At 38.5% G+C, this 24,857-nt stretch overlaps 1 long non-coding RNA gene across 1 annotated transcript in view; it reads left to right on the top strand.

Moving 5' to 3' along the window:
- Positions 1-24,857, top strand: part of LOC115279314 — a 36,431-nt gene that overhangs the window by 1,558 nt on the left and 10,016 nt on the right. The window contains exon 3 of the long non-coding RNA XR_003903356.1: positions 613-662. This is a non-coding gene — a long non-coding RNA (uncharacterized LOC115279314). The remainder of the gene's footprint in view (positions 1-612; positions 663-24,857) is intronic.

The raw sequence follows: 24,857 nt of genomic DNA, 5'->3' as shown, positions 1-24,857 counted from the left end.
ATTTCTGGCCACGTAGACTTGATCATTTATCTTAGGAAGTGATATGTGGTTCAAAAATGGTGCCTGGGAGCAGGTGAAATCATGATGCGGGTGGGGAGAAAGTGGGTAGAAAATCCTTCAGAGAAGCTTGGCTATGACAAAGAGCTTAGATGCAGACTGTATACTTGAAAAGATATTAATGAATGCTAATTATGAGCACAAACACCTAAAAGTGTAGGGAATTGCTGGCATTATTTGTGAAACCCACTACGAAGGAACTGCTAGAGCATTAGTGGTTTTTGTCCTACATCGAAAAGCACCAACTGCCCATTTCTTTTCTCCCTTGGGGAGGAACACATCATAACGCATAGCAACAGACCTGACAGTTGCATAACTTGCAACATGGAAAATGAAATTCAAATAAAATCAGCTGCCTTGTGGCAGGGCTTCTTTGGTAAAGGAAGGAGCTCTCGTTTTTCTTCTCGAGGCATGTGATTGCAAAGGAACTCTTGCGTGGTAATAGAATTGGACTGATTTTCAACCTGACCACTTTGCAGGGTAATTGGAAGTAAGCAATTAAAAAAATAATGTCGCCTTGCGTTGTTGATTTTTTTGTTTTGTGCTGTGTCCCAGGTCAGTCTGTGTATACAGCCTGTGGCACTGCGGACGTGAGCGGGGGAAATGTAAGTGTGCATGGAACGTCTTACAAATACCTGTTGGCCAACGTTGGTGTGTCTTGGTGTCTGAGGCTAAATTGAGAGAGCATGAAGCCTCATGGGTCATTGATTTCCCGAGGGTCACGGAGACCTGAGCGGGCTCTGAACGTGCCATGTTCTCACCTTAATAACTACTCTGTAAAGTTACATGTTGTCCAAAATGTTTTCCAATGGGAAACAAAATAGTTTCACTTATGCAATCAACTCAGACTTCTATTTTCTTCATTTTGAATGTGAGTAGAGAAATATCTCAAGGAAGGACCTATCTGCAGCTTGATAAATAAGGCTAATTATTTGAGGAAATAATATTAACAGAAACTCTTATTATGTTTCAAAAGTGGTGATCGAAAACCAAAGCATGAGAAATTGTTTAATTTCCTAATAGATCATGACCACAAATGAGTGCTCCTAAAATATAGGTATTGGTTTCTTTATTTAACATTGGTAATGTTATTATCTTAATGGTGGGTGGGAGAATCCCTTCTGAGAGAGTACAGCCAGTCCTGGCTGGTGAGAAGCTTTGAAAATCTGCTCTAGGACAGAGGATGGCGTTTCTGAGCACAGTGTATAACTCCTCTTGAAAGGAGGGAACTTCTCTTCCCATTTCTCCAGTAAAATTTTGAACCTGCTAATCATAAGTAAATGCCTTATACGAACTCAACAAGGACCTAGTTTTGAATATAGCAGGGTCAAAATGGAGTCATCCCATGTTGGACAGAGTGATAGTTGACATCAGGGTTTATAAATAAACTCATTCACTTATTGCCAGAGCACAGCTCCAGCAGGTTCAGAGTTCCCTGAAGGATGGACGGTGTTGGCCGGAGGGAGTGAGAGAGCCTCAAGTTTAAGTTCTGACCTATCCACCACTCGAACTTTGCCTATCTCTACAGGGGGGTCTGCGGCACCTTACGGTGGAGTCTTAACCATCCCAAAAATCAAAGGAGAAAGGGAAAGGGCTTACCTTCAGGTCCCTGTTTGGGCGCCACTTGCCGGAGTCCAGCTCCAGCAGGCCCAGGGCTCCCTGAAGGATGGACAGTGTTGGTGAAAGAGGAAGGGAATGAGAGAGCCACAAGTTTCTTTCTGATCACCAGGCAGGCATGTCTGCACTGACTGGAGGGTCAGCTTTATTTATGGAAAAAATGTATGGGGTCAGTACAGTAGTGGCATTTGCCTTACACAATGATTTCTGGTGACAAATTTCTTTGACATGTAAAAATGTCCCAGAACATAGATTGGTAGAAGACTCATATCTTTATCAATAGGGATTGATGTAGGTGATTTAGATGCTTGCCATATGGGGAAGGAAGGTATCTTCAGCATTCAAATACAAGGCAAGGTTTTTAGCATAGCAAAAGCAAAAGTTAGTTCTTTGTAAGCAGAGGTCAATAGCCTGTTTTCTTGAGGGGAAGAAAAACGGGTTTCTCAGGAAATGTAATATTTGCTCCCATAATCATAAAAGAAGGAATTCCTATAATATGTTCCCTTACAAGGTGCAATTAGCATATTTTAGGATAAGGGGACAAGTCACTCCTGATACCAGTCAACAAGGTGCCTTGGGGATCTGTACTCAAGCAAAAATAATTGAGTGGGGGTGGGTATCAGTCACCATCTGATGGCAAGAGGCCTTGCAAACCTGCCTTACCTCACAAGGAGTTTTCTCAGCTTAGCGAGTTTAGAAATGGCTTCCAACAACTTATACCTCCCATTTCTTTTTAAAAGATTTGGGATACCCTATAATAACAGGCTATAGGAAAACTATTAACTATGAACTGATGGACACAGTTCACCAGGCTTATGAAAGATCTGCCAATAACACTTTTCTGCAAATGCATTGTACCAACACAAAATAGATGGTATCAAACCCAACTCCGCTTTCCCCCTCTTGTGATAAGACAAAAAAAAAAGTAGAATAGGGCACAAAGAACTTCCATAAAATTGGCTCTATTATTATAGAACAAAATTCTGAAGCAATAAATGAAGCTCTCAGCAGACTAAACCTACCATAAGACATGCAGAGTAGCACCTACCAGTAATCTGGTACTGGAAGAAAATACATCATGAATGATACAAAACAGTGGGGAAGTCAAAGGGCAAAACCATTAGCAACATTTGAAGGGTCACTGGACAGGAGCTGGAAGCTAATTGCAAAACCCACTCAAATAATGTACATGGAGTTCATCAGATTCCTTTCGTATATATCTGAGTTTGTGGCAGTGCATATTTTCTCTTTCACAAACTCTTGGACTCTGATCTCGTGAGGTATGATTGTGCACACAGAGGACAAATTTGTTAAACAGCTAAATGTTCTGAACATCACCTGGATACTTAGAAACAGTTTACATTCTTCCATAGTGTTTAATGGACCTAAAATAGCCCCATACCAAATGCTACATGAGTTTATTTTATTTCATTGCAATAATTCTTGATGAAAACTGGGCTTTCAATTTCAGGTACAGCCCTATGTGAGTTCAATGGGCATTATGTATGTCACACCACCTTGAAATTTAATGTTCATCCTTTAGTCACAAACTTACCATTTCCCTATGTCTTAGAACCAAGTCTTTGTGTGTTCCATGTGAGCAGTTAAGAGTGTGTTGGTGTATTTCAGTAGCAACAAGAAAAACAACTGAATTGGGGGTTAAAAAAATACCAGTTGATTTCCACCCATGGTAATTATCCAATCTTTCTTACTTTATACAATTCCTGTGCAAAGTTAATCATCCTTTAACAATAACCAAAATATTAGTCCTTCTGACACATTAATGATGTTTTGGGGCCACATTTTAAGAACATCAACAAAATGTTGTAAAACTATTGAACATTTCTTTAGAGCCTATAGTTTCCTCTTTAATGCCTCCTCATTCTGAAGAGGCTGACTGCCTTACTGTCTATTTTCCACCTCTTTTGCCTTTGCTGGATTTAGTCAGTACCAGCCAGACCTCTAATGTTATTTTAATGTTGAGGGTGGTTTAACTCAAATATATATTCATTTTAAAGTTATAATGACTAAGTACACCTGCTCACTTAAAAATTAGCACCTAGTTAGGCAGTTTTCAATAGCCTAATCATCTTTTGATTGTCTCCACTTGTATCATAGACAGTTCACCTGCTCTTCATCTAAACTTAAATGTTTCCTGTTTACACGTCTGAAAACACTGAAAGATGATAATATTTAGAAAACAAAGAAAACTGAAACCTACATTCAAATGCATTATTTATATAATTATCCTGTAATTAAAGTAATTATAGTTTGTGAAAAACTAGAGTTTTTTTTAATTTTCATTTAGATTTCTCATGGGATAAACTGTGAACATGTAAAAAGCACACACACACACACACACACACACACACACACAAGTTATCCATGATGCTATCTGAACAATAAATAAATTGTTACCTCCAGATTTAGGGATTTGAAATCTGTTTTTTTTTTCTTTCTGAAACAAATACATGCAGAAAGCCATTCAGTGAGTTAATCCTACAGAAGGGATTACCTAGATTGAACTTTGGGAAATCTTTAATCCATTATAGTTTCAACAGCAACAATAAGAAAAAGTCCCACTGGCACGAAGGATAGTTGGTCATGTCATACAAATGACGAGTCTCCAGCATTTCCTATAAGATTGGGACAGTGTCAGATAAGGCCATGAGACACGAGTGTGCTTGAGGGTGTGCAGAGGAAACGCAGAATTTTCAAAGAGGTCCTGACAAGCACTCACAGTTGGATTTTCATTATCTTCAATGAGAAGGCATATCAGTCAGTTTTTTGCTATACAGTGCCATCCGCATTACTGCTTTTTAGATGATTTCAAAGTGGACAGCACAGTTTGTGTCCAGTTTTTCATTCTAAATATCCTATTCAACAGTTATTCTTTTTTTCTATACCTTTAAACAGATTAAAAAAAAACCACAGTGAGATCACATCACACTTTGGGAGCATTAGCTTGGAAGTGAGCTAATAGATCTGGCTCTTAGACCATCTTCAGAGGCTCCGTTAAAAAAATACTTGGAAGTGAACCACATAAGTTTTATTTTCTCTATGTTTTTGATCAAGTTTTATGGGAGGAAGTCAAAAGTGCTCAGAATATCTTCATGCAGTTTTCACAGAGAGATTCTATATTCTTGTACGTTACCCCCACAACACTTTCCAAACACCTGGCTTCAGTTCTGTATGTAAGGACTCTGGTTGTCTAATTGTTGGTTTTAAGACTAGATCATCACCGTTGAAGTTAAGGGGAACGTGGATAATGAAAAAATGCCTGTGTCTTTGATACTTTGACTTTCAGGATCCATTAGCAACAACATCCTGGCGACATCCACCGCCAGTTGTCCACAGGTCACCCAACACTTGAAGCAGCAGCCTTTGCTGTCACTCATTCCTTTGTGAATTGACTTCCACCATCCTGAGATCCCTAGAACTACAGAGGAGAGGTGAAGTAGTCAGCAATGCTGTATTCCCAAACATCAACATTTCCTCAGATCATGACCCCAAAGCCTGGACTACCAAGCAGAGATGAATATGCTTGGCCAGAGGGTCAAACTCACTGTAAATAAAAGGCCAGGAGCCTGAAAATTATGATCACTTCTCTGCTGAACATCCTCCATGTTGGTTGGAGCCCTGAGACTCTGCCATCTGGAAGTCACCTCACACACACGCCTCTCAAACCATCCTCTTCTACGGCTTGGATTCCTTCTCAAGTTAAAGTACTGAACTCACATTACCCGAAAATGACCTTCTATGAAAATGACTTTTACCAGCAACCATTAGTGTTGTAATTGGCAGAAAACCAACAGGGTGTTGAAAGGATGTAAAACTTTGTCACCTGGAAAAATAAACAAAGAGAAAATCAGATTCTAAAGATGCTGATGAAGTTGAAGTGAAAATTTAATATATTAGACTGTGATAGATGATTTCTGAGGAGCTGGATTTCAATTGAAGTATTCTGTGCTTTTGTAAACAGCTTTTTAAAAGAGACAGAGTAGCACATAATGTTTGACACACTCAGACTACCAGTTAGATGATAATCTTGGCAAAGAAAAAAAAATTCAGTAGATCAAAAAACTCCTTTCCTAAAAATATAGGTAGTCTGTCAGGAAGGAAAAAATAAGAGGAAGTCTGGTGAATGCACATTGCCAGTAGAAACAATATTCCAGATAACTGTCTTCAGAAGAAAAATATAATATGTGACATATTATTTTTCTAGAATTCAGAATGAAAATTTAGAAAAAGGTTATTTTGTTTTTGCAACATATGTGTTCATTCAATCATTTATTCATGAACAGCAAAATGTATAGAGTGACCTTTGTGCATCAGACGCTGTTAACATCCTGGGGATATAAAACAAAAGTCTCTACCCTCAAGGAACTTGCATTTAGTAAAGGTACATTTACAAAGTGATAAAGAGAAAGATTTTATAGATTTTATGCCAGATAGATTTTATCATGGGATACAGCTTACCAAATTCATGCCTCAGAAAATTGCAGCAAAATAGATTTTTTGAAAAGTTTACTTTTATGTTGTGATATATTCTATATTGATACACATCTGGCTTCTTACACAAGGGAAAGCAATGGAATGAAAAATCAAGGAAGCATAAACTACATCTAGACATGCAGTGATCAAAATATCTGTCTACACATTTAGTGAGATCAGATTTTATAGTTAATCTCATCATTTCCATGAAAACAGGACTGGGTGTCAGCCTGACCCTCCACAATAGCTTCGGGGGCTGGGACACTTTCTGATACAGAGTGGTTACCAACAGATATTTGTTAAATGATTAGATGGATAGATGTGCAGATGGGAGGATGGATGGATGAATGAATGGATTATGAAGAGATAAAGGGATAGGAATCATAAAATAAGTAAAAGGTCACCTCGTTTTCCAATTCTAAACAAAGCATCAGTCAAGTAAATCCCTTTTCCTCAGATAATAAATGTAAGGAGAATTTCACTGATTTGGTAGTGTTCATGACAAAAGTGTCCTGGAAGTAGCAAATGTAGAATTTTATTTAGTTCAGTGAGCACCTAGGACTAACAGTGACAGGGGGAAAGGCCTAAATATTGGCAAATATAAGTCAAGTTCCTAGACTATATAGAGGTGTAGCGTGCGTGCCACTCCTGTGAAACAACAGCACAATGTCGGTAACCAGGGCAAGACTAGAGAGATCTTAAAGGAGTAAATTTCAGGGAAACGTGGAGTTAAAAACAGAAGCAACACTACGTGTCCACTTAAATGTGAGAATTGGTTCCAGATGTGGTAGTTGGTTTTGGCAGTGGGCCCCAAAAGAGAGATTAAGAATAAATATTACATGTCTGCCTGATTATTTTCTCAACCCTCCCAACCAAGAGCATTCCTTTCAATGAGCCTTCACTGAGGTTTTCCTTGAATGGAATATATCTATCCCAGTCCCTGATCTTTGTGGGCTGTTCCTGAACTCTGAAGTTCGGAAACAAAACCACAGTTTGGAAGACTTTTTTGTAATAGTCACCACTTACTGGACAGTTAGCGTGTGTTATTTTGTTAAGTGTTTTATGTACATTACTTCACTTAATCATCACAACAGGTTGGGATTATTATTCCCATGTTACAGATGAGAAAACTAGGTCTCAGACAAGCTAGGTAAGTTGCCCAAGGTCACAATGTAGAAAGCAGAGAATCCGAGGGGCACCTGGGTAGCTTACTTGGTTAATTGTCTAACTCTTGGTTTTGGCTCAGGTCATGATCTTGTGGCTTTGTGAGTTCAAGGCCTGGGTCGGCCTCTGCACTGACAGCATGGAGCCTCTGGGTGACACTCTCTCTCTCTCAGTCTCTTCCCCCACTCATGCTTTGCTCTGTCTCTCTCAAATTAATAAAACTTAAAGAAAAGAAAAGAAAGAAAGTGGAGAATCTAAGATTGAAACCTAGATCCACCTGACTCTGAAGTCGGCTCCTTGTCTCCATGGCTTCCTTCCTGTCTTCTGAGAGCTCAGATCTACTTTGCAGTCATTCCACCAGGGCACACTGATACCCACTGGCTCTACTCTAAACCGTCTTCCCCAAGTGTATGAAGAGATTAATATTCAGCAAAAAACAAAAACGTAAAATATAGGCCAAGACCCGAACAATCATTTCTGAAAAAATTCTGACTTAGCTCTTAGGAGGAACTGGAGGAGAAAGAGATTTTTCTGTCTCTTGGTTTATCAGAAACTCCATATTCCCTGGCCAAGATAAGAGAGTCTGCACACTCTTTTCACATTTCGTGCACTTAACAAGGCTTGATTTTGCATGGGACTTAGCCTGGCAAACTCACTTGAAAAAAGAATATCTAAATGAATGTCTAAATTTAAAATCTACTTGCTCTTCCCTGATTGCTTCTGCCTAACCGAAGTCAGTGCGGGGAAATTCTTCTTGCTACCTGAAATTGACGTCTTCATCTCGATCTGCACATATGTGTGCATATTAATTTAGCCATTTTGCCATTTTGGGATTGCACCTAGCACACAGAGTCTTGAATCTTTCCTCCTTAGGGGTTTGGATGTGATGACAACCCTGGGTGTGGAGCCCATTCATCACAGGGTACACATCAGTATCAGTTCCATGCGGTGCGTGGGTATTTTTTAATTAGCTTTTTCAGCTCAGGAAGAACTAATTAGGGGTGTGTTCTTGAACAACGATCGTCCTGAAGACAACAAAAATTTCCTCACATTTCTCCCAGGATGGCTTTAGTTAGAAAGTTTGCACTTTCTTGATTTTAGACAGCTCAGAACCATCCGGCTTCTTCCTTCACATTCCCCCAACATGTATATGCACAGATCTCTATCTATGTACATAGTATGTAGTATATGTACTATAGCCACTTCTGTGCCTCTCACCCAGACTCTCCTTTGTCTACTTATTCTCTACCTGTAATGGCTAAACACTTCATATATCTATCTTCATGTTTGGCTGAGCCACATAGAAGTCAGTCTCATCGTCTATTTAATCGATCTGAAAATAATTCGTCACCAACTGTTCATCAAACACGTACGAAACTGTCAATAGCACTAGACTCAGCTGTAGGGAAAATAAGTAGATGGAAAGTAACAGTAAAATACAAAGCTTCTGTCCAACAAGGAAGTTATTGTCAGTAATTCATGTTCCAGTTACGAAAAATTGCCTGTTATTGGTTCTACTCAACTGATTTTTACCTAACAAATGGAAAATTTGTGTGGTTCAAAGTAATATGTTCACATATATCATAAACATAAACTTTTTTTTCCCACTATAGATCATTTGAGACTACGATAGAATAAAACATTAATTTTAGGTACAAAAAAATGTGTGAATTAGGAATTGAAGAGTCCTGCTTAAATTAGCAACCATATTTCTTCAAAAGAAGTTAACTTTATGGTGGACAAACATTTTAACTCTTGATTTCTCATCTGCTACCTTGCTGCATTCTGTGCAATCAAATGACCCAAACAGAAAAAGTGCTGAGCTACAATTAGCAGACCTCAGAAATAGAACAATAGACTGATGAGTCCTCATATGGCCACACATCCATGGGTATTACAGGATAATTTTAGAAGTTCACATTAGAGTCAGTAAATGGACACTGTAATTTGACGGAATTCTACCAATTGTCCTCATTTATTGATAATATCAAATTGTTGGTTTTGTTACAAATTAGATGATGCTAAATATTTGAGGATAGTAACATCTACTTCTGTTCACGATGTTCATGGCGCCATACTAATAAACACATTTCTAAGCATTTCTCCCCCATATTTTCTCTTGCTATTGGGTCACAATTGCCTGGCCTGAGGCTAACAGATTATTTTACTGGGCTTCCACATTTAAAAGTTGATGGCCCATCTGTTTTCCTGTTTTACTGAGCTATTTGTCTGATTAAACCCATTGTTAAACAAAACAACTCAGGATGGCAACTCAGAATGGCAGTTGTGTCAGATTGAAATTTACACCTTTAGAAGGGGATTTAGGAGAACAATATTGTTTTGACACATTCCTTTCACTTTTAAATCTTCATTCAGATTCATGGCTTTGCTCCTTTGTTTTAATCTTGACAATCTGGAGGAGTTTTAAACTGAAAAAAAAAAAAGTTTTATGCTCATTTTATTGTTTTAAAGAGATATAATTTCAGGGGCTCCTGGGTGGCTTAGACGGTTCAGCATCTGACCTTGCGTTGGTCTCTGTGCTGACAGCTCAGAGCCTGGAGCCTGCTTTGTATTGTGTGTCTCCCTGTCTCTCTGCCCCTCCCCAACTAGCGTTCTGTCTCTGTCTCTCAAAAATGAATAAAAATGTTAAAAAATGTAAAGGTATAATTTCAAAAGAATGGAAAGGACCTGAGGGACCCCCATTTTATACCAGCTGAGGTACAAAATTGTTAGGACCCTTGTCCAAAAGTACATAGACAGTGAGTAGCAGAGTCAAGGTCATGGACCTGTGATTGCGCTGCCCAGAACTCCCTGTTGAAGACATTATTCTGTTTCACTGACACTGAACTCCCACTTTAAGAAACGGATTGCAAGACTCATGGATTCTGCTACTTTACTTTTCTAAATTCTTTATTTGATCAAAATATTTTATGATTGGCATTTAAGTGTCTCATAAAAGACTGCACTGTTTTATGAGTTTCTCAACATGTTAATGCTAGTAAGATATTGCAGATTATGAGAAAAATAATACCATATATGGTACCTTCAGTCTTTCCATGCTGAAATCAAAGGATACTTAAAATGGCATGTGAGGAAGAACTTTCCATCACCCATGTTCCTGCAAAATATGTTAATTTTTTTTCTCCACAAGAAAGTTCTTGAGAGTTCTTCTCCTGTTTGTCATTTATGCAGAATAAAGTTTAGGTACCATCCAGCTTTTTTTTTTTTTTTTTTTAATTTTATCTTTTTTTGGTCTTTTTTAAAAATAATTTTTTTAATGATTCTTATTTATCTTTGAGAGACAGAGAGGCAGCACAAGCAGGGGAGGGTCAGAAAGAGAGGGAGACACAGAATCCGAAGCAGACTCCAGGCTCTGAGCTAGTTGTCAGCCTAGAGCCCGACATGGGGCTCGAACCCATGAATGGTGAGATTATGACCTGAGCTGAAGGCGGAAGCCGACTGAGTCACCCAGGCAACCCTCCAGCTTCTATTTATAGAATTGTGCTGGTCTCAAAAAAATGCTTGTGTTGGTAAATGTTTCTTGCTTTGTGGATATTGAATTCCAGCTTATTTCAATTTAGTCCAAAGCCGCTACTTTGTGTTTAGAGCAGGATTAGGCACTGAAGAAACCAACGTATCATCAACATTGGCTTTCTGCCAGTTCTTTAATACGCTTGGAACTTCCTCAGTTCCATGCCATTGTCCTCTCTGCTTCTTCCGCTGGTGAGCCCCCGCCATGTTGTTGATGTCAACATTCTGCTCAGTCGTCAAGGTAGACCTTAAATGTCACTATTCTCATGAAGTTTTACCTAATATTTGTCCCATCCTAAACTAAATTTATCTGTATTTCTGTGAGAAGTGAGATGATTCATTTTCAGAAATACAAAAACAAAACAAAACAAAACAAAAACAAAAACTGCGCTATCTAGTTAACAATAGGTTTACAACGTATTGGAAATATGTACCAACTCCCTCCCGCACACAGGGAGTCCCAAACCCTTAAGACACTTCACTTCCGGGTTCTTTGTCTCTCCATTTCCCTAGCTTATTTTTCACAGGTTTTGCAACACAGGGTATGCGTTAAAGAACTGAAGTTTCTGTGTCACCTCAAGGAATGTGCATTCATTGTAATCAGATGGCTTTTTGGCTTAGATGAGCAGAGGCGACAACCGACATCCGGGTAAGGCTGTACCCTCCGTAGCACTCAGCCAATGAGGAATCAGGGGCGGGCTTTGTGCACCAGGAGATCCATTGTCTGCTGTAACTGCCCCAGGGGCGTCTGTCCGTCAGGCACCTGCTCTTGCAAGAACGTTCATTAAAGCCTCGCTTCACTGTGCTCAGAGTCTCCACGTTCCTCCTTTGATTGGCTCAGCAAGCAGGTTTATTTCTCAATTTCATTACACAGTTTTTAACTTCTATCATAATGTATATATAACATATTATTTTTTATTAAAATTATTTATGTGACTATGTTTCCGCAACTAGATTTGAAGTGCCTTGAAGAAAATAAATGTATCTCATTTTTGTCTTTTGTTTCTTTACAGCACCAAATACAATGTCCTCCATAGAAAGCAATTATAACATATACTGGCTAAGTAACCAAATGTTTATAATTATTCAGTCAAATGGCTGAGTTCAGAATATTGTAATGTTTCCGTAGAGGCCACTTCTAGGTAACAGGCTTGAGCAACAGAAACTTGATCAAAGTAAAAGGGTCCACAGTCACCCCCTGCCTGGGTACAAGGAGGCCCATCAGGTGACCCGCCCCAAAATAGCCCTAACTAATCAATGGGCTACTTACAAACACGAACCAAAAAAAGGGAAATTCCATAGGATCCCGTATCTCCTTACCTTACCCACTTACTGCCTCACCGCAGTGAGGTCGCTTTGCTGTGCGTGACATGAGACAGACGGTGGCTGTTGGGGTAATCAAGGCTGTGGAGAAAAAAGCAGTGACTGGTGGCAAAGTCACCAAGTCTTCCATGAAAGCAGACACTATCCCTCAGCATAGTTATTCATTCTCCGCTCAGACGTCTGTAGGGTTGAGGCGAAAACAACTCCCTACTTTTAACTTTTACTTATGTCTTAATATCTTCATTTAAAACAACACACCATTGGGGCACCTGAGTGGCTCAGTTAGTTAAGTTCCCGACTCTTGATCTCTGCTCAAGTCATTATCTCACAGTGGTAAGTTTGAGCCCCACCTTGGCTCCGTGCTGAGCATGGAGCCTGCTTGCCATTCTCTCTCAGCCTCTTGCTCGGCTCCTCTCTCTCTCACGCCTCTCTCTCTGTCTCTCTTTCAAAATACATAAACTGAAAAAATACCGCAAATAAATAAAACAGTACACATTGCACCATCAAAGTACAAAAATAATGAGATATCGGGAAGAAACCATTATTCAGGAATAAATTAGCTGATTCTTTATATGAATTTTTTTAACACTCTAGCAAAAGTAAAGTGTCTAGTTGAAAGATTTTATTCCATGAGTGCCTTCAGCTTCAGCAGATGCATCTCCTAGAACTGGAAATGTTTGATTCGAACTGATTGTAGCTGGCAAGTGTGGCAGAGTTACAGCCATTGTAAAATGATTCAGGGACTAAATTTTACTGAAAAATTAGTTTCCAGAAAAAGCCACAAAATTCTTCTGTGGCATGATAACAACTTCTCCCCCTCCCTCTAAACTTTATAATGTGAAGTCTTACCTCACTAGTTAAAAGTTACGGTCCATAAATTCACAGGTATCTGCCAATTGTATTTACACGTCCATACTGTTTAACTTTGTAATGAACCCTTTTTGTTTTCATTTAAAGGAGAACCACACAGACTGCAGTTTCAATTCTCAAACTTAGACACATTCAGGAAACAGAATTCTCAAAAAATTTAAATTTGCAAGGTACTTAACCTGTCATTCTTTGCCAGCTCTGACATTACCAATTTATTGAGTGCTTATTTTGAATCAGGGCATCCAATTTCATGAGTGTTATTGATAGAACCAAAACAATACTGATCCTTTCACCTCTAAAATGCTTATTCTTTGAGAGGGATGCTAAGAATCTTTTTTGAGATTATCAAAGACTTGAAATTCTTTACTACATTCTTTTTACTGGCATACATGATATGACTGGATTCTCAGAAATATTTAGTTCAATCTTCTAGATTTTGGGTTAACTTAATCAATGTTAGTGAAGTCTCTCCCTTAAAGGAAAGTTTCTTGGTCTCTTTTATTCTCTGTATATTTCCAGTGTGCGGCAGCAATTCAAAAGACATTTGAGAAAGGAGTGACTTTAAAAAAATATTATTTTAATGTTTATTTTTAAGAGAGAGAGAGAGAGAGGGAGAGAGGGGGAGAGAAAACGAGCAGGAGAGGGGCAGACAGAGAGGGAGACACGGAATCTGAAGCAGGCTCCAGGCTCTGAGCTGTCAGCACAGCACCCGATGCGGGGCTCCACCCCACGAACCGTGAGATCATGACCGGAGCCAAAATCAGATGCTTAACGGCTGAGCCACCCGGCACCCTGAGAGAAGTGACGTAGTGATTTCTATCGGGCATGTGTTCAGCAGGATACCACCAGATTGCAATGATATTTTTTAAGGTATTGGATAATTGGATTTACCCTCTTGGTAAAAGGCTCTGGTCCCTGTGTTTTTTCCTTAGCATATCCTGGGGTTACCATATCTGAATAATACATTTGCCCCTAAGATGAAGAGATTTGCTGTGGAAGACCCGCCCTGTGGTATAGCACACAAATAACCTTACTATTAAACCGGAAATTACTTTGTTTCCAGCCTGGTAGGCAGAGCTGTTTTAATCTCTATCACCATCTCCAGTGACAAACATTGCCTAGAAACTAAATGGTAACAGTAATAGTAAAAGTAATAATAATAATAATAATAATAAAATGTATTAAATTTCTCTTATGTTTCCAATGTTGTTAATAAATGTTCCTTACAATAATTCTGTAAATTAGATATTATTATTATCCACATTTTACAGATGAGGAGACTGCAACATAACTTATTTTGGAGAGAAAAACATTAAGCAAGTCATTATACAAACATATATGTAGCATACAAATATGCATACATATCCACACATAAATAAATATAAAAATATTAAAAATTATATATGTATATATAATTATAATTGTGATTGTTCTACCAAGAAGTATAGAATGTACTAAAGGGGCATAGCAGGGATTTGGGATCAGGAAAATCCTCTTCAAGGAATGTTGAACAAGACTTTTAATGAGAAAAATTGGTATGAAAGGCAAACATGAATACGATATTGTCTCTGTACTCAGGGATCATACGGATTAGTCAGGGAGATATACAGGAGTGAATTAATGCATGTGACTTAAGTATTCTAATAAAAGGGGGAAGAGCAAGCTATATAGGGAGAGTGGAGAAAACAATTAGCTACTTAATTCCCTGGACTTCAGGTGTAATCTTTTGTGATTATCCCAACCTTCCTATGAAGAAAGAAAGGAATTATTATTCCTGTTTTCAGTATGAATGCAGAGAAAGGCATATTGAAGGCTAGTGACTTGCCAAAAAAATGCACAATAAGTTCCTGGGGGGGTTGAGTGTGCCTTCTCATTGGTTTCTGTTTTCTAATTATTACACCAGTGCCGATTTTAATTAAATGCTGATATTTTGAAAAGTAGATATGCCATTTTGGCTTATGTACATTTGAGAACATTTCTTACAATAAAAAAATCAGACAAAGTAATAAGGTTTCTTTTATTTGAACTTTTCAAAATATTTACCAATTTAAGAGATAGGTAAGAATCAAGTATTTATTTTACTTAGAAGAGATCATTTCATCTTCCCATCATCCATATCGCCTTCTTAGCGCAGTGGGCAGCGCGTCAGTCTCATCTTCCCATCATCCAGAAATTTCCAAATGCAAACTTGCAAGAGTGAAATAAAACCTGCCTTCATCATTTTGAAATATTCACAAAACCCATAGATTGGTAGATTGAGAGTCCTTAGGTCTATTTCATAACAAACCAATTTTTTTATGCTGGAAAGTCTACCAATGTATAAGCTGTCTAGCCATTGTCTCCCAGCAGCCCTCACGCCATTCATGGCCTCCTCCCTTCCTTTCTATAAGTTCCATGGGGTTTCCCACAATAACTACACATATCTGTGCATTACCTAAGAAAGAAAATCTAATCTTCTCCCCCCCCCAAAAAAAAAAAAAAAAAAAAAAGAAGAAGAAGAAAAAATGTCACCACCTAGGATAGAAAAGTAGACCAGCTATCTGACAGTTCTTTTGGGACAGCAAGTACTGAAAAGCAGTCACAAAACCACACTAATTTACATGGGTTCCATGTAATGAAAATTCTCTGAATAAAAATAAATCCATATTTTAAAAGCATCATACAGTATTTCATGTGTCAAGCAGAAGAAATATCTCTCTGAGTGTAATCCCTGGTAGAACATTGGAGAATCCCATAGAAAGCCTGTTAAAAGTTAACAATTTATATTAACATATACTATGTACCACTTGAATATGTAACATGGAATTAATTAACTTCAAGACTATGAGACTTCCAGGGATAGAATGTCAAGACACACCAAATAGATGAAAATATGTTAAAAAGGAAGGATATTATAAGCAGGAAATATGAACAATAAATGAGTGAATACCTTCAAGTATAACAAAATATTTCTCAATGAAGATTGTGTCTCTTTAAACAGAAAACATAATTGTTGCTACTACATAAATGTTTTATTTGGTAGAATGCATTTGCTAGAAACTTATTTTGTTTCCTTATAACTATAATGGCTTATTTAGGAGGTTTTTAAAATTCTATCAAAAACTTTACTTTTGAAGCATATAGAGTTTATTTTTCTGTAATTATTTGCCACACTAATAAAATTTTAGTTCTATGTAATTTTATTTCTATAAGAAGAAATTGCAAGTTATTCAGAGGGAATAATCTAAATATTAAAAATTTAGAAATACAGAAAGCTCTTACAGTCATATAGAACCTTTATCTTCTAAGTATCTTAGGAAAATTGCTTTATAAACATTTCTACCTTGTGAAGGAATCCTATTTTTTTCTACTTTACATGAACATCAAGGAAAACATCTTAGATTACTGCTTACTATAGTCAAAGAGGTTTTGGCTATGAGAAACAGATCAATTTCAAATTAGTTCAAGAAAATGATGAGTGTGTGTGTGTGTGTGTGTGTGTGTGCGTGCGCACGTGCGCGAGCATGTGTGTGTGCTGGGGATGAGGGAGATATGGGAAGTGGTTGTCAGAGACTCAGGGTTTGGACAGCATCCAAGAACAGCAAACGTAGTACAAATGGGTCTCATGGGCATTGGAAAGCTACCAGGAACCTAGGTCATCTTCCCTTTTACTTACAGGCCTTGATTTTGCTTCTATGCATATGTTACTCATTATTTTTCTCTGTATGCTTCTCTATTCTTCAGCCTGCCTACCAAACACCTTCCTTTGCTTCCTCTTTAGTTTATGCATGATCCAAAATTGTCCGTTCCATCTCTCAAGACCAAATGGATTTCTAATTCTAGAATACGCTACCAACTGACTTGAATTGAAAATTTTCCTCAATTTCAAACTCCCAAGGAAGGAATCCAACTGATCTTTATATCTTTGTTTCAACTAGGTCTTACATAGGTTATTAAGACATGTGTACCTCTGGTCCAATCAGACATGCTAAAGAAGAGTTTCTCATTTCAAAAGGGCCCCATGTGGAGCCCTTTAAGGAAAATTCTTTAAAACAAAACCCTTTAAAAATGAAACATGAGATCCTTGTGAAGGAAGAACCTTTAAAATATAACTCCTTAAAGAAAGACCTTTAAAAATGAAACATGGGGACCCATGTATGGATTTTAGGGGGGGAAAGGTGTTTATTTAAAAAAGCTGTAAGAAGGAATATGTGGACCATCTCACAGAAAGCCCATCACTGTCATCAGATTGTCAAAGTGCCCCATTTCTTCTCTCCACCCCCACCCAAACTAAGAATCACTTCCTTGAATCACTTCTCTTAAGCTTATCCCCAGTTTTCCCCCTAATTGCATCTTAAATTATTGGTAGCAATTATCGAAGGCCAGGGAGCAAATTACCAAGATAGATGATTATCATGTAACAGATACTACAGAGTCATTTTTGTTGTGTTGTTTGTTTTTATTTTCTTTTTCTCTGTTAATTTCCTGGATAATTGCTTTATGTATCCCCTTTTACACTATATTGTTGGTAATAATGACATAAAATGAAAATCTTGCGCAACAGGGCTTCAGTAAACTAATCAATGAGCATTCATTGAATATCTATAGTATACTTAGATCACTAGAAGCTACAGGGTACAACAGAAGAAGTCCCAGTGTATGCTCCTGGAAATCTTACAGTCTAATTAGAGAAACAGAGCGCCCAAACGTGAAATTGCTGCTGAGCAAGAAACATTATGAAAATGATAAGCTATTTGTGTGAAAAGGATCGTACAAGGTTTGGAGCTTGAAGGGCCTCTGAAGCCCCTCCCTACCTTACACATCAGGGATGGAATATAAATAGAAAAATATAGAAGTCCAAGCCAGGGCATGAATTATTGCACAAGGATTTAAAGAACCAAAGACCATTTTTTATTTAAAAAATTTTTAATGTTTATTCATTTTTGAGAGAGAGAGAAAGAGACTATGCCCAAGGGAGGGGCAGAAAGAGAGGGAGACACAGAATCCAAAGCAGGCTCCAGGTTCTGAGCTGTCAGCACAGAGTCCAATGTGGGGCTCAAACCCACAAACCACAAGATCATGACCTGAGCCAAAGTGTATGATTAACTGATTGAGCCAACCAGGTGCCCCTATTTATTTATTTTGAGAGAGATAGGGACAGTGCAAGTTGGGGAGGGTTAGTGAGAGGAAGAGAGAGAGAGAACCCCAAGCAGGTGCCATGCTGCCAGTGCAGAGCCAAATGCAGGGCTCTAACCCATGAAGCCATGTGCACATGACCTGAGCTGAAACCAAGAGTTGGACACTAAGCCAACTAAGCCAACCAGGCATCCCAAGAACCAAGGTATTCATATGGATAGACAATGATAAAAGCAAGAAACTGGACTTTTAGAAACAGATGATATTGATGAGCAAAAAGGTAAGAGGTAAGAGGAGGTAATCAGATGGGCCATAGCTGTTAGCAATGGTTAGAAGTAAGAGTCATTATGGATTGGGGTGTGCTTTGAAAAATCCATCATTTCATGACAGAAGGAAGGAAAAAAGAGAAGATTCAGCACCGAAACTTGCTGAAAGGTAGGTGAGGTCCATACTGGGGCAGAGGCAGGGTGTGAAATAATTTATGATGAATCATTTATCTTCTTTGAGATTTATGGCCAAAGGCTCTTAGCATCGTCATGCATGCTTTCTGTTTAGTTTTGGGTTTAGTCCATGTGTTCTCACCCGTGTGCATGCATTAAGATAGACGATGAGGTTGCTTAGGGTCTTTGAAGGGGGAGATACGTAGCTTTCCCATTTTGGTATCTCTGCTTGTGAATTTTGTGGAACTAATTCAACTGGTGGTACCTGATGTCAAATTACATAATCCCCTTATTCCACTCACTGTATTACTTCCCAGTTTTATTTCATGTAGCAGTAACCTTTTCTTCACACATCTTAGATTCAATTTGTTCACTGCTAAAAATGACTTTTTCACATCACATCTTAAAAACAGGATCACTAATATTTTATAACAAGATAGTTAATCAATGGCATTAAAGTTTTTCAAACCATGTGACTCCTGGAACTGAAGCTATAGTTTTTACTAGAAATAATTTAAGGGGCTGTGCCTATAAATAAGCTAAATGCTTTGAGAAAATATTTTTTAAAATGGCCCTTCCTTGGAAGTAAATTTTATAATGAAACTAACCAAAAATATGATAGATATAAAACATCCACAAAGAACACCTTTTTCAGTCATATCATACCAAAAAAAGTACATTTTCAAACCTTTTCCAAAATAGAATTTTATGTTAGTTTATATTCTAGTATACATAGTGCTTTTTCTTTCTCTAAGACTATTTATCTACAGACAAGAAATATAATGGGATATATATTGGGTATATATACCCACTTCTGACCACTTTCCATTTCCACTGAAATCATAGACCATGTGAATAATAAACTTACCTTCTGCATTTTACTGAGCAGTTTATGGAAAAAGAAGAAATACATTTCAAATACCTAGAATCTTTGATTATCCCTTCACATACACACTTACTGTTATCTCAGAGGCAATTGGCTGAAATGTAATTATTATTGATCATCTATACTGAAAAATTTAAACAGAGGGACAAGAGGGCTTGCCCCCACCCATCCCTCCCTACACAAATTACTGCCTGATTCTAATTACAATTTTAACCACTAGCTGCTGATTCTTTTATGGGTGGTGAGGTAATCCAATCAGGTGGATTGGAAGCTCATGTTAAACACACCACACATAAAAATTAAAGTATGACTGATGGGCTTTAAAGCTGTTAATCAATATGTAGAGAGAGCCAATTCAATTCCTTTGTGTTTCCCCCCTTCTAAATCATTGTCCAAAGCTTATTTGAAGTTCTCATTCAATTCCATGTAAGGAAATGTAGTTGTCAGGCTCACTTTTACCTCTTTTCCAACTTTTCAGACTGCTAGTTGGCTGAATTAGGTCTACCTTGTACTGTTTTTTAATTAGAGGATTTGAGGGAATGGTATATTCACTAGGTATATTCACAGGTCAAGACGTTCCAGGTTTCATTAACGCGCAGGTCTACGGCACAGTTAATCTGCATCCATAAGATATGCACTCTAAGATACACGGGGTTTATTTCTTGAAGTACCTTTTTAACGGATACATTTAGAAACATGTAAATAGCCAATTATCTTTACCTCGAAAGCCATTAAGCGTCTACCTGCATCAGGGACAGGCAACTGTGGTTAAACCACGACTACAAATTGGCAGCCTCCCCCTTCGTGCTTACAAGCCCTATGGCTGGGATGAGACACATAAGCAATTAAAAACATCCCCAAAATCTGAAGTGTATTTTCCTTTGAGAAATATTCTTGGTTTCGGATGATGCTATATACGGGGTTTTCAGCTGCACATTCTCTTGTGCATGAAAGCAAGCCATATAATTTGGAGACATCTTAAAAGAGCTCCAGTAGAAACAAACGGGCTTTTATTTTTTGATCAACATACTTTCATTTTTCTTCTCAAAATTAATGGGACGTGGGGAGGTGGGGTCCAGATGGCTGTGTGATATATGTCAGAAGAATTTTAGTTTAGAAAGTTACTTACTTTGTGATGAATTATTAATGCTTTTAAAGTTATAGGGTGAGAAGGAAACCTTAGAAGGAAAAATAATTAGCCATTTTAAGCAATGATCTTTCTCCTAAGATAGATTTACAACACCAGTCTCTGTCCAGTGAATTTTTGTTAGAATATAGAGTCTGTCATTTGTAGCAATGTCTGATTTCCAAAACTCATGAGATTCCCCATGATCTCTTTCAACAACAAAAAAGTGAACATATACAGATTGACTTAAATACAAATCTTTTTAAATGAATTCTCAGTGAGTTGTAATTAAAGTATATGGCCAAAAAGTGTTTTATTTGTGATCAGAAGTCCACACACATAAACCAAAATTTTAGACTTCTGTCCACATCTCAATTATTGCCACAGGCTTGGATTGAGGCATGTGCTTTTACTGTTGCCTGTATGCATGGACTAGACTCCTCCCTGCTCTACTGTGCCCGGTCTAGACTTCCAGACCCAGCTCCAGCCTTGCTCTTGAACATTCCACCTGTCTGTTTGGTGCCAGCCTTCATTTCTGACCTGGACTCCTTCATTGGATGTTATTTTTTAAAAAAATCAGACAACTTTTGTATTTGAGATTGAATGTAATACATTCTGCCATAGATCCTGTCTAGCCTAAAGTACCCACAGCTCAGCATGGACAGACTTCTAGAATTACTTTCCTGCCTTCAAGACAGTGAGAGGGCTTATAGTTGCTGTATCTATGATATGAAATATTAAGATACGATTGCTCATAACTATCGGGTATGAGAAAATAAACATGGCAGAAGCTTAAAAATATATATCACAGATGATGGGGGGGGTGGTTATAGAGTAAAGAAGCATTGCTTGAAGACCTAAGTCTGGCATATACTGTTAGCAACAGCATCACATTCTTTCCTATAAAATGAGGGATTTCTTTCTTTCTTTCTTTCTTTCTTTCTTTCTTTCTTTCTTTCTTTCTTTTTTTAAATGTATTTTTATTTATTTTTGAGAGACAGAGAGAGACAACACGAGCCGGGGAGGGTCAGAGAGAGGGAGATACAGATCTAAGGTAGGCTCCAGGCTCTGAGCTAGCTGTCAGCACAGAGCCCAACACAGGGCTTGAACCCATGAACCATGAGATCATGACCTGAGCCGAAGTCGGACCCTTAACTGACTGAGCCACCCAGGTGCCCCTAAAATGAGGGCTTTCTACGTTTATAATAAAGAGCTTCTACTTGTTCCGTGCCTACATAGGCTTTTTTGCTCAATTTATCTTCAAAACAATTCTCTAAGGTATGTGCCATTTAATTTAATTTAATTAATTTATTTTTAAGTAGTTTATTGTCAAAGTAGTTTCCATAGAACACCCAGTGCTCTTCCCCACAAGTGCCCTCCTCTTTCACCTCCACCTCTTTCCCCCCTCCCCCTTCAGCCCTCAGTTCGTTTTCAGTATTCAATAGTCTCTCAAGTTTTGCATCCCTTTCTCTCCCCAACTCTCTTTCCCTCTTCCCCTCCCCCTGGTCCTCCATTAGGTTTCTCCTGGTCTCCTGTTAGATCTATGAGTGCAAACATATGGTATCTGTCTTTCTCTGACTGACTTATTTCGCTTAGCATGACACCCTCGAGATCCATCCACTTTGCTACAAATGGCCATATTTCATTCTTTCTCATTGCCATGTAGTACTCCATTGTGTATATATACCACATCTTCTTGATCCACTCATCAGGTGATGGGCATTTAGGCTCTTTCCATGTTTTGGCTATTGTTGACATTGCTGTTATGAACATTGAGGTACATGTGCTCCTATGCATCAGCACTTCTGTATCCCTTGGGTAAATCCCTACCAGTGCTATTGCTGGGTCATAAGGGAGTTCTATGGATAGTTTTTTGAGGAACCTCCACACTGTTTTCCAAAGCAGCTGCACCAGTTTACATTGCCACCAAAAATGTAGGAAGGTGCCCACCTCTCCACACCCTCACCAGCATCTATAGTCTCTTGATTTGTTCATTTTAGCCACTCTGACTGGTGTGAGGTGGTATCTCAGTGTGGTTTTGATTTGTGTTTCCCTGAAGATGAGTGATGTTGAGCATCGTTTCATGTGCCTGTAGGCCATCTGGATGTCCTCTTTTGAGAAGTGTCTGTTTATGTCTTCTGCCCATTTCTTCACTGGGTTATTTGTTTTTTGGGTGTGGAGTTTGGTGAGTTCCTTGTAGATTTTGGATACTATCCCTTTATCTGATATGTCATTTGCAACTATCTTGTCGCATTCTGTCGGTTGCCTATTAGTTTTCTTGATTGTTTCCTTTGCAGTGCAGAAGCTTTTTATCTTGATGAGGTCCCAAGAGTTCAGTTTTGCTTTCATTTCCCTTGCCTTTGGGGATGTGTTGAGTAGGAGATTGCTGCATTCTTATACACCAAAATGAAGCAGCAGAAAGAGAAATCAAGAAACTGATCCCATTCACGATTGCACGAAAGACCATAAAATACCTAGGAGTAAACCTAACCAAGGATGGAAAAGACCTATATGATGAAAACTATAGAAAACTTATGAAAGAGATTGAAGAAGACACCAAGAAATGGAAAAACATTCCCTGCTCATGGATCGGAAGAATAAACATTGTGGAAATGTCATTACTATTATTACTAAGGCAATCTACACATTCAGTGCAATCCCCATCAAAATTGCACCAACATTCTTCTCAAAGCTAGAAGAAATCCTCAAATTCGTATGGAACCACAAAAGACCCTGAATAGCCAAAGTTATACTGAAGAAGAAAACCAAAACGGGAGTCATCATAATCCCAGACTTTAGCCTCTACTACAAAGCTGTCATCATCAAGACAGTATGGTATTGGCACAAAAACAGACACATAGACCAATGGAATAGAATAGAGAACCCAGAACTGGGTGCACAAATGTATGGCCAATTAATTTTTGACAAAGCAGGAAAGAGTATGCGATGGAAAAAAGACTGCCTCTTTGGCAGGTGGTGCTGGGAGAACTGGACAGCAACATGCAGAAGAATGACACGACCACTTTCTTACACCATACACAAAAATAAACTCAAAATGGCTGAAGGACCTCAATGTGAGACAGGAAACCATCAAAAGCCTCAAGGAGAAAGTAGGAAACAACCTCTTTGACCTCAACCACAGCAATCTCCGACTTGGTATGTGCCATTTTAGAGATAAGGAAAATAAAGTCTAACAAGTAAGCAATAGAGCCCGGACCCAATCCCCAACCTCATGTGCATTTTCAGGCAGTTAACAGACTCCTGCTTACTCACGTCCTGTCAGAAAGGACTCTTTGAGAATCTATCTTCCAGGTCCACCTGATTGTCCATTGAATGTCTTCTGTGGGTCTCTGGAACTAGTGTTCACAATGACTTGAAAACCCATTTAATAGGAATTCACAAGGCCGAGTTATATATAGCTTGCAGTGGGATAGCTTAGACAGACAGGGACTAGAGGAAGGGGAAGCAGTTAGAACATGTTACCTCAGGGCAGATTTCAGGAGATTATGAAAAAAATAGAGAATTATGAAATGGTTCTCATCAGGTCTGATAGACAATCTCTAAACCCTTAGAACAGAGATAAAAGGACCATTTGAATGAGGAGTCTTGTGAGATTTGGGATGCAAGCAAAGGTGTTTCAAGGCCCCAGTGACTCAGAAAGTATCAAAAGTGAATTCTCCCATTTCTACATGGAATTTCAATAGCTCTGTGTGGAGGGTGTGCAAGGAGCCCCTCCCAGAACAGCAACCAGCAAGGCCACTATGGAATCGTTTCTTCTAAGGACTTCTATTCAGTGGGCTTCAGGGAAGACATCCAATGAAAGCAAAACAGCAGACATTTCTGAATACATTTGTCATACCTCTAGGTTTGTCCCAGAAGTAACTGGTGCTAATTTAATAGGAGTGCTGGTGTGCAATAATCATGTATATCGGGGCCATAAGCCAGACAAATATAGTAATGATCCTACTATGAACTTGCTGGTCCTCAAGCTGGGAATGGGAAGCCTAATGATACTCTCTCCTCTCTCTCTCTAAATATAAATATAGATCATATATGTTACATACTAGTATACTCTGTGTGTGTGCATGTGTGTATGTGTGTGTGTGTGTGTGTGTGTGTGTGTGTGTGTGTGTATTTTCCCCTCTGATCATACTTTTCAGATGTGGATGGAAGTCTTGATGCGATGCAAATTCCAGTGCAAATAAATATCACTTCCATTTTTATTGTACTGAGA

The sequence above is a fragment of the Suricata suricatta genome, chromosome 15 (assembly GCF_006229205.1).
Source record: "Suricata suricatta isolate VVHF042 chromosome 15, meerkat_22Aug2017_6uvM2_HiC, whole genome shotgun sequence".
NCBI lineage: Eukaryota > Metazoa > Chordata > Mammalia > Carnivora > Herpestidae > Suricata > Suricata suricatta.
Note: the sequence above shows the minus strand (reverse complement) of the source record. Positions and strands in the feature narration are given on the sequence as shown.